Source organism: Heterocephalus glaber, unplaced genomic scaffold, assembly GCF_053883595.1.
Source record: "Heterocephalus glaber isolate CG9 unplaced genomic scaffold, H.glaber_assembly_v1.0 deba00000071, whole genome shotgun sequence".
Taxonomy (NCBI): domain Eukaryota; kingdom Metazoa; phylum Chordata; class Mammalia; order Rodentia; family Bathyergidae; genus Heterocephalus; species Heterocephalus glaber.
In genome coordinates, this window is record NW_028258137.1 from 33,789,237 (window position 1) to 33,800,239 (window position 11,003).

General features: G+C 39.7%; 1 long non-coding RNA gene across 2 annotated transcripts; it reads right to left on the bottom strand.

The window, feature by feature from the left end:
* Positions 1–699: 699 nt before the first annotated feature.
* LOC106009680 (uncharacterized) lies at positions 700–10,959 on the bottom strand. 2 transcript variants are annotated; one of them, XR_002396109.2, is made up of 4 exons: positions 10,710–10,959; positions 3,975–4,059; positions 3,580–3,707; positions 700–2,986 (listed from the first exon to the last, which is right to left on the bottom strand). It is a non-coding gene; the product is annotated as an uncharacterized LOC106009680 (long non-coding RNA). The 2 variants fall into 2 exon arrangements; XR_001183705.3 differs by having other exon boundaries at positions 700–3,707.
* Positions 10,960–11,003: the final 44 nt, after the last annotated feature.

Genomic DNA, 11,003 nt, shown 5'->3' on the forward strand with positions numbered 1-11,003 from the left:
TTAAGTAAAGTAAGAAAACTGGTATATCGCAAGGACTACTTAGTGTTGAAAGTTAAAATCAGTCCAGTTTAGAGGGGGAAAAACTCTCCTGGAAAGACATGATGGATATGTAGCAACTCAAAGCTCTGATAATATTTTCAGAGGATGTCAGAACATTTACAATTATTCATGCTTAGAACTCATTCACTCCCTGGCATTATCTTTGTTGGTCATAAAGGCAAGTATCCTTGAAGTGAGTAAGGAAAGGTCATCTCACAAATATAATAAGCAAGCTCTTTGCTCTTAGTTTGGCTAGAGGAGGTAAGAGGAAAATATATAAATAAGGAAGTCAACTATAAACAGCTAGACTGTGTGCCTGAATTTGTAGGGCAGGTGATTCTTGCTGATGCCAGAGCCTGCTGTTCTGAAGTAGAGCAACAAGAAGTGATTTCTATTAAACTCTCATATCTTATTATTTTATAACATAAATTGCCGTTAGGCTTTCCTGCAGAATAGACGATGATGATAATTTACACATGCTGGACAGATAAATGATTCAATTCTTAGTTACAAGAGACCGTTGACAGTGATTACTGACACTCATTTCTTTCATGAACATTATGTGGGGCAGGAAACTCCAGGTTTAGAGGCCTTTCATGTTTCCTCAAAGTAAATCAGTCACTTACATAATAATTATTTATTATTCCACATTGGCACACAGTTGAGTGCATTTATGACAGTTAAGCGCTTTAGACAAAATGCTGCAAAGTGGTACAACCGATAAAATATTTTACAGCGCAGGAGATAGCAACAATAATTAGAAGGCTTTGGTACATAATGAAAGGGAAAAACTGCAAGGTTTTTCTGTTGATTTGTGGCTAGTTTTCACCTGTAACTTTGCATGTTTAGGACTAAAATTCTGGGGTTCACTAAGATTTGATTGAGACCACCAGGAATTTTTCTAAAGCAATGGCTTCTCTAAATATAACTTCTCACCCCATCTATCCATATATTTCATTTTTCATTCATGCATTCAACATTCAACTTTGTTTAAGCATTTTCTAAGTGTATAGTACCCTTCTAAGTACTTTTAATCATGTCTGACTGCAATGACCTGTGACAGAAGCAGGTGAATTTTTGCTTCAATACAATCTGGTGTACCTCTTCCAATTCTCTGCCCTGTTTCATTCCAGAGTTTTATCAGAGTTCACTTTCCATGAAAATAGAGAATTAGCTGATGCGCAAAGGTGATAGTCACCTTCAGAAAGGCATACTTGTATGCCATGCCTGCTGGTGACCCGTGGCCCAGTCTGCTGGCCCTTTTCATCTGTGTTCTCTCTTTTGATATCTTTTCCCTCTTCATTTTGATATGTTTTATGGCTACCTCTGGTATATGCCCAGGCTGTTTCTTTAGAGAAAAGCATCTGAGGGGCTTGTTTTCTAAACTCTTCCCCGTTGGAGGATATCACTTTATTGTCTTCCTGCAAGCATAACAACTTAATTGCATGGGAAAATACCAGATTTTTGTCATCATCTCTGATATCTATAGATTTTGTAACATTTTATTTGGACTTGAAAAGTTTCAAAGAAATTCAAGAGCAGTCTGCTTTCATTCTTCTGAAGAAACAATGAATTTTCAGCTTGGACACACATGTTTTCTGTGTTGTTTTTTTTTTTTATTTTTGTACTTAGAATTTTAAAATATTGCCATGGTGCATTCTAGTATTGATCTTTATCATTGATTTTTGCTAGACTGTGATGAAGATTGGTCCCTGTAAATATTCCTTCAGCTCCAGCTATGTTAAGGTCTTCCTTTATGAAGTCTGTGTTTTTAATAATTTGAAACTTTTATAACTATAGCAACTTTGGGGGAAGAGTGGGGTGCTGAGGATCAAGCCCAAAGCTTCACACATGTAAGGCAAGTGCTCTACCACTGAGCTACAACCTCAGCCCTCTTTTACTTTGAGACAGGGTTTCATTTTTAATCTATGTTTTTTTCTTTTCTTTTTTTTGTTAGAGTAGGAAAAATTTATTGAGAGAAAGATAGCTTCTGTCTAAGAGAAACAGAAAGGGGACTGGAAAATGGGTTACTCCTTAATCTATGATTTTTCTTTTGCATTCTTACAAGATGTTCTCAACTTTATCTTCTGCTCACTGGCCTGACTTTATGACTCCCCTGTCCTGCCTGAACTACCTCTTGTGAGTACTTGTGGAATTTAGGTTTAAATTTTCCTTTCATTCTAACCCTCTCCAATCTTTATTTTACACTTTGGCTTCCAAGAAGCAATGTCTTGCAGTTACCTTTTAAATTGAAAGTAGTTTTGAAAGTTTATAGAGCTTTTAGGGTAAATAATTTTCAAAATTCTGTTTCCGTTTGGTCTTCAGAGTAACAAAGTTTTATTTTTCTCTTCATGACTACAACGAAGTTCTTAAAAGTAAAGATCCTCATCTTTGTCAGTCTGTACTCAAATCCTAGCCCTCCCAGTGATTCTTTTTGTGGTTGGGGGCTAGTTGATTATATCCTTTCAGTTTAAGTTTCAACATTTGTCAAACAGGAACCTTTATGCATATAATGGATTAATTCTTAGTACTCAATGAGATAATTCATGAATACTACTAAGCACAGTACCTGATGTATAGTGATGCAAAAAAAGACTTTTAGTTTTTAAATGAGAAGAAAATTATCTAGATCCAAAGTATGGCAACAAAGTGGGCTTTCTCCTTGGTTCAGCTTTCTTCCAACATGGGTGTTTGTTCAGTTCTGTTCAGAGTTTAGAGCTGATGATATGCTCACTACCTAGCAGACATTTATGTCTCCTCGCTTAGCCCATCTGGGATCTTTTCCTGCCTTCACTTAGAACTATGATGCTTTGGGTGGAAGAGATACACAAACTGTTGTTAGTACAGGTGATCTTGTCTTCTTTGGTGTGGTTAATGCCTGGTTCAGGATGTCATTTCCAGTTTTCAATTTCCTTTTATATTTAGACATTATCCCATAAGTTTTCATCTATGAGTAAAAGTAAAGTGAGAGTCATTCACAAGAGCTGATGAGAGATAATCACAGCTCTAGTCATTTCAAACTAGAAATACTGATGTAAGTACAGAAATAGCAGTTTTCTAATGATGCAGTGCCTGGAATCCTGGACCAATGAAACACAGTAAAGGTGGGATGAGAAATTATCCTATTCTTGGGTACTTCAATCATGCCACAGCGTCTTTGTGCTGTAAGAGTTTCTTCTGTATTCTGTTTATTTGTCAGAAAGCCTACTCTGTGGTGGTGGAAGGACTCATGTCTGCTCTTTATGATTTTGCTATTTGAAAATAGATGCCTTTTCTCTTGCTTTTAGTATATTTCTGTCTTAGCGTTTTGCTTGAATTCAGGCCCATTAAAAAGATAAATGGAAACCTGAGTACAAGTGTGATTGGTCCTTTGATACCGAGTGAGGCCTGGGAGTGCTTTAAGGGGCTGAATGCTTGACTCTTACAACAATCTCACAGAGGCCACGTTCAAACCAAACCAGAGAATCTCAAAATCGTGCAGGATATTAGAAGTTACAGAGCCAAAACTACTGCCTGGTACTCAAGTCTTCTTCACGATACCTCCTACACATGGTTTGTCCAGTCTCTTCTTAAATCATCTTCTGTGACAGCAAGCTATCATCACTGTGGTCCATTTCATTGCCAGACAACTTCTTGAGTCAAACTGAAATCCATTCTTTTTGAATGGTCTTAAAAATAGAGGAGAAAGTTATGAGGTCAATCAGGGATCTGTGCAGGAGACAGAAAGCACTTCAGGTATCTCAGTCAAAACGGTATTTTATACAGGGAACTAAGTACTTTCAAAATTATTTAAAATTTTGGGGTAGATAGGAAGTCAAGGAATAGATATTGGCTTCCCCCCAAATTTTAACTTTTATTGAACTATAATATATTCATAGAAAATGGTGTTGGTAGTATGGCTTCAAGATCACCCAACAGTGAACTGCCAGACTCACCTCTCTCTCTCTCTCTCTCCCTCCTTAGATAGAGTCTTGATATCTTCCAAACTAGCCTCACTGGACATGATCCTCCTTTCTCAACCTACAATATATTGGAATTGCAAGCATGTACCATCACACACACCCAGCACTTTGCTTAATTTCTATCTTTCAAATTTATTTTACTAGCCTCTGTGCTACAAGGTTACACAGAGTTCCATAACAAGGTAAGTGAATGCATACCAAAGGACTATAAACAATATAAGAAAAGTTATGTAAATTCTAGATGGACAGAAGTCTCATACCAAAAATATGCCTTCCAAATATCTTTACCCCTATAATCTATAGCCATAGGGTTCAAAAACCAAAACCTTTTACAGGTTATTGATGTCTTATTGGTAGGAGAAATGTCTAGTCATGATAAAACATTAACACTGGAGTTCAAAATATTTTTACAAATTAGCATTAATCAATTATTAGGATCTCATAAGCAAGGGATAACTGTCAATATTCTCATATTCAATTGGGAAATTAGGACAGAACAGAGAAAGAAGAATTAAATAGTAGTTAATAAAAATTAGATTTTGTTTCTCAAGAAATACTAGCTTCTAATCTTTATGAATCTGTATAAAAACAAGGACAAAGAACCTCAATGATGGGACCATCATGTAGAGTTTCAAAAGCATCCCATAGTATTGGACACACCGTTCAATTTTGTACAAAGACAATGAGAGGCCAACATGACCAATCCACCAGGACCACACTTGACAAGTTTAAAGTAGAATGATATGTATGGGATGCCATGGACCTTTGCCTGTTCCCTTCCCATCTCTCTGGAGAGTAGCAGAGCCATCAGGAAGTTTATTCACTTGTAAACACACCTTATTTTTAACATCTTAGTCATATTCAGCTGAGTTATCATTGCTTATGTTATTTCAATGACTCATTTCCTCTTGCAGCTTGCAAATATTAGACATTATCATATCCTATATCTGTCTCATTCCTTGTAACCCTGAGAACTCTCATTTAGTTTATCCCAAACAAGAGAGAATAAAATGCAAGAAAAGAAAAGGGGACTGCACATGCTGTCTTTTTATTTGAAGTCTCAGCACACTAGAAAGGTTCAGTTAGTGTTCATTGCAGAATGTAGATGGATGGGAGCAATAAAATGAGATATAGGATAAAAGCAATCAAATCACCGAGTGGGTCACATTCCAAATACATTATATCAGGATGGGGGCCCTGCCTTAGGGCATATGTTCCCTTCCACAAAATGCTTCCAAAATATGTCTGTATTCTTCCCTTCAACCCATATATACTTGATTAGATACTGTATTTTAAATGGTAACCTATGCTCAGACTGCTTTCTTATTTTTCCATGGAAATCTTATGTTTTGTTACATACTTTTGTCTTTGCTATTCATAGGAGATGATAGTGGGGTACTACCCAAGTCCTCCTTACTGATTACTTTGCCCATAGGTTATCCTCTTGATATAAAATCTAAACACCAGATTCCTGGTTCTGTTTTATAGGCTGTTGTTCTAAGATGTATACTTTCATTGAGCAAAAATACAAATAATCCTTTAAAAGTTTGTATATTCTTCTAAGCTATGAGGGTTAGCTGAGGTAACTTTTCTAGGGTAGAAGTTGGTGCAACATTGAATATTCTGTCTGTTGCAATTTGTACATTGGAGCAAATTCTTGAACTAGAGAACTGTGTCCCTGTTTAGGGGACATAATGATCGTTACAATATGTATTTATTTAGAATAATAATGTCAAACATGGTTGCTTGCGTGTGGCATGCTACACATTGTTTTAAAAAGGAAAGACTGATTATGTGTGATTCTTGTGACTCAATATAGGGCTTCTCAACCTGGGTACTATTGATGTTTGGGGCTGAAAACCTTTATTGTAAGGGGCTGCTCTGTGAATTATAGATATTTAGCAACATCCCTGTTGTAGTCAGGGTTTTGCGAGGGAAATAGATTTAATATTGGACACATAATTTATAGGATTATTTTATAATAGTCACTCAAAAGTCAAATGCAGAAGAATGTAAGAGATCTAGCCATACACTAGAGACCCCAAGAATCCAGCTGAGGGTCTGGATCCCACAGCAATGTCCTACACAAGTCCAGCTGAAGGCCGAAAGTCCAAGGCAATGTCCTCCATGAGTTCAGCCAGTGGGCTAGAGCCCATCACAATATCTCATGCTTGTCCATCCGTATTGAGGATCTGCACTGGGAAGGCCCAAAGGCCAGTGGCAGAAACCAGAAAACCTGCACCAGTGGGGGGAAGAACTTGTGCCACCAGGCTGGGGTATCTCTATGGGAGCCAGGAAGTAATGCTCACAGAGAAGAACACAGCTCCTCTGATGAGAATAGCAGCCATTCCCAGAGATAGCGAAGCCCCAAGCTCCTGCTCAGATGAGACCAATCAAGTTCCCATCAGGAAAACCATCCACAGCGAGCTTCTCCTAGAAAATCAACAGCCCATGATCTTCCCCTCCAGTTCTCTTTTTATGCCATTGACAACAATCCTCAGTTGGGTCTTCCACACCCAATCACACTGATTCAGTTCAGCTGGGCATTACAAGCTGACCATTAGTTAATCCACCACAATTGCTCCCCTTCCCCTTGGGTTGTCAGAAGCATGCCCAATCCTGTGACAACGAAACTGTCTTCAAACACTGCCAAATGTCCTGGAATAAAGGGCAAATTGTTCCCTGGGCTCTGAGACATGCTCAGTGTTCTATGCCCACTTCAATTCTGGGATGTGTAATCTAAGAAAGTAGAGAAGCCCATTGAGCAAACTATAATACATTGTAAAACAATTTGCTGAAGTTCAAGGCTACAGTTCACCACATGGTGAAGATTAGAATCTACATCTTCCAACTTGCTCCACAGTGACAATGGCTTCACATGAGCGATTTCTGCCAAATCTCATGCCCTTTGCAGCTGAAGGTGAGAGGACATGTTGGGTAAGATATCTTTAATTCTAAACAGAGTGGCTTACAGGAACCCATCCCTAAAGGTGAGGTGAGGAACTTGTACTGTGTGCTTTCTGATTTCATCTAGAATTGGGACTATCTGCATAGAAGCATATCTCCCATAGGCTACCCTAACCAGCTTTAGACTTGGGGGATAATGGACATTAGTTGTCCAACTAATGTCTAGAAAAATACCCCTTTTCCAGTTTCCAGATTAAAGATAGTCAAATGGACTCTCTTATAGGTGGCAGTGTGGCTATATTTTCCTCCCTTGCTCATATCTTTGTATATCAAGCCTTGACTTACAAAACGTTGGCTGGGCAGGGGTTGGGGTTGGTAGGGAGCCATGGGGCTGCAGCCTTTGTTTATGACACATGTCATATTTCATGGACCATGTCTGGACCCCACCTGCCTCCTTAATCTCCTTGGAATGCTGTGGTCCCCCCACGAGCTGCATGCTCCTCTGATGACTTCAGTGGGGACTGTAGTGTCCAATTTCCTAACCTTTCTATTAAAATTAATATTTAGATTTTATAACTTTAAAAGTGGAAGAATGATGGAGGGTGTATTTGATGTTTATGTCTTTCAGTCACGAAAATGCTCCCAATTTCACTCAATGCCGGGCCACACACATGTAGTCACAATAAATAGCATTTAACGTGTTTACAGTATGCTGAGGATGAGGAGGACTTCTGTTTTTATATTGATGGACTCAGCTGGACTGGGGATACTATTGTTTACAATGAGCTACATTTTTTGTTGTTCTGATTTACCCTCAAATTAAATCTTTATTTCAGAAACCAACCCCAGGGAGCCTCTGTAACGAGGGAATGTAATAAACAGCATTAGGAAAGGGCCCGTAGCTGCTGCTCTCTGGTAATTAGTCCAAATGTCTCAATCAGAGTGGTTTTCAAAGTTTTATGGCTGCAGTTTGCTCACAGGTTTATTTGTAAAAAGCTGGTTTGCCATTTTGTTCCGCCTGGCCTTTGCCCTTCGGGGAGGGGAGTTGGGGGTTCAGCGATGTGGAATAGGACAGGAAAAGCAGACTTGCAGTTTCCTGGAGGCCCTGCCCATGTTGCTTGTTACCATCTGTTTCTAAATTAAAAATTATCTGAATTTAAAGGAACCAGGAGGGAAAAATACATATCTGGCCTTTTATTTTGCAGACATGCAAAGGAAGGGTAGGGACTGAGCCCAGAACTGAATATATGTGAGTGTTGTTCCCAGCAAGAGGTGGAGTTGGGGGGGTCCCCCTATAACCCTCAGTGACGGAGGAGAGAGAGGTCATTAGAGAGCTGTGCATGGCTGGGCAGCACTGGAGTCCCCCGGGGCACCGATCCCCAGCTTGTTGGGAAGAGGGAAGCCTGGGCTTTAGTGACACCCCCAGCACGACATTCCCTGGGGATCTATAAGGGCTAAGACCTCTGTGTACCTAGAGAAGGCTGTGCCTTTGAGAGACCAGAAGGCACAGCGGGGCAGGGCCAGCTCTGGCTACACTCCCATGTCACCTTCAACAGCAAAACAGGGAAGGTAGCTAGGCAAAGGCAGCTCCTTGATTTTCAGATATCCCTGTCCTAACTCTGTCTGAGTCGTTCAGTGTTAACTGAGCACTGTAATAAGTATGAAGATATTCTGCCATCTTTTTTTTCTATTTTTATTATTATTATTATTATTATTACTACTACTACTACTAGTAGTAGTAGTATGGGGATTGATCTCAGAACCTTCATACTGAAGTGTATCCCAGCCTGGCTTTTTAATTTTGAGATAGGTTCTCACTAAGTTGCTAAGTTCCCCAGACTGGGCTAGAAATTGCAACCCTCCTTCCTCAGCCTCCCAGAGTGCTGGGATTATAAGCATGTGCCAACACACCCAGCTCGACTGTCTTATTTTTAAGTCAAATGGCCAGAAGGGCTCTGGACAGGTAGGAAGCTCCTTAGGTACAATGGATCAACAGTTTACTTCAGAAATCCCAGAATGCCTGCCATGTGGATCCCAGACTTTTCTGCTAGGTGAGGAAGTGCCACTCCTTCCACAACAAAGGAGTGACAGAAGGAGTGGGTAGGGACAGGGGTTATGCTGGTGTGGCCATCCTCACCCATGTAACTATTTTGTTTATTTTTTATTTTATCTATGTTTTCAGCCCTGGTGATCAAACTCTGGGCCTTGCACATGCTGGTCAAATCCTCTACCAATGAGCTACATCTTCAGCCCTTATTTATTTTTAAATAACATTTGTGTGAGACTTCTCTGCTATGAAACTCAAGGAATCACCCATCACTGAGCCCAAGGGATTGCAAGCATTTTCTGTAAAGACCCAGATAGGAAATGTTGTAGTCTCTGTGGGCCACCTAGTCCCTGTCACAAATCTGGCCATAGTGCGAAAGTGGCCATAGACCTGTGATACAATGGGCTTGGCTGTGTTGCAATAAAGCTTTATTTAAATACCAGTTGGTAAGCAGGTATTATGGTTTTTGTCTAGATGTCTCTGCAAAACCTCTCATGGTCTTAGGTGGGGCTTTTTCACAGGTGGCTGGATCTAGAGTGTGTGATGCTGAGATTAAGGATGTATGAACACTAAATTAGTCCACTGATTGGCTTGGCATAGTTTGGGTAGGATTAAGGGTGCCCCACTCTGGGTGTGAGCCTGCCCTAAGGATAGGTAGCCTAGATAAAAATATAAGGTTCAGAAAAAGAGCTAGTATGGTTTGTCACTTGCTTGCTACTTGCTTCTACCTGTCATAAACTGTTTCTCCTCAGTGATGCCCCTCTGCCATGCCACCCTACCTTGGAGCCAGCTGATTATGGACTGAAACCTCTACAAACTGTGAGATAAATAAACCTCTCCTCCATTTACTTTGAGTGTCTGATATTTTGTCTCAGCAATGAAAAAAATAACTGAGACAGCGGGATTTGGTCTGTAGTTTGATCACCCCTGATTCAATCATGTGTTCCATGTTTTGTGTTAATTTTTGTTTTATCTTTAATTCTCTTCCCCTTCCTCCATGCCCTTCATTATTCTTTCTTTGGAGTTATGACATACATAGTGAAAGGTAAGGGAACAGAATAATGAACAAATCAGGCATGGTCTTATCCTTCATGAATCTCCAAATCAGGACAAAGTCTAAAAATTGAAGTCAGTGCAACTACTATAGGATTGTCAAGGTATGGTCTGACCCTGTGTATCTCAATCAGTGGCAATGCTCTCTGAGACCACAGGACAAAAATGTAGCACTTACCTGGTAGTCTTAGCACTGTTCAAAGAATTAATTATGGTAACTGAATTGTTTAGTAAGTCTGGGAAAAGTAAATTTAGTAAAAAAGTAAATACTATAAATTTAGATGGTAAGTTAAAGTGAAAACAGGTCTTGACTTACTTCTAGAAACTTCTTTTTGCAAAAAGTTTCATTCTTCTTATAAGCAGAGAAACCCAGACCATTGAATCATAAATTGTTAGTGTAAATTGTTGACAGGGTTACTGCCTTCACTGTGTCTTCTGAAAGTCAGACAAGTGACTTTGTGTGTGTGTGTGTGTGTATGCACATTTATGCACACTTCAGGAAATAAAGGTTATCAAGGGACCACAATGGGAGGTTTAACATTTCCAAATAAAGACCTCAATCATCATTAAAACCTTTGGCTGGAGCCTCCTTTAGGGATGAGTGAGGGAAAATCTACAAGCAGTCTGATTGCCTATAGACATTGCCTGGCTGAAGAGCTGTTGACATGATACTGTTTTTAGAACTTGAGCACACAACTTACCTATCACAAGAGCGGAGAGCTATCTTGGTTCATTTGGGCATTATAAAATCTCATAAATTGAGTGGTTTATAACCAACATAAACTTATTTCTCACAGTTCTGGGGGCTGGAAGTCCAAGATCAAGGTACCAGTAGGTTTGTTGTCAGTGAGGACCTACTTGCTGGTTTATAGACATCTTTTTTTCTGGTGTGTCTTCAGATGGCAGAAGGCAGGAGAGTTCTCTGGAGTCTCTTCTACCAGGGCACTGATCCCAAGCATGGAAACAGAGTAGTAATGACCTCATAAAGGCCCCTC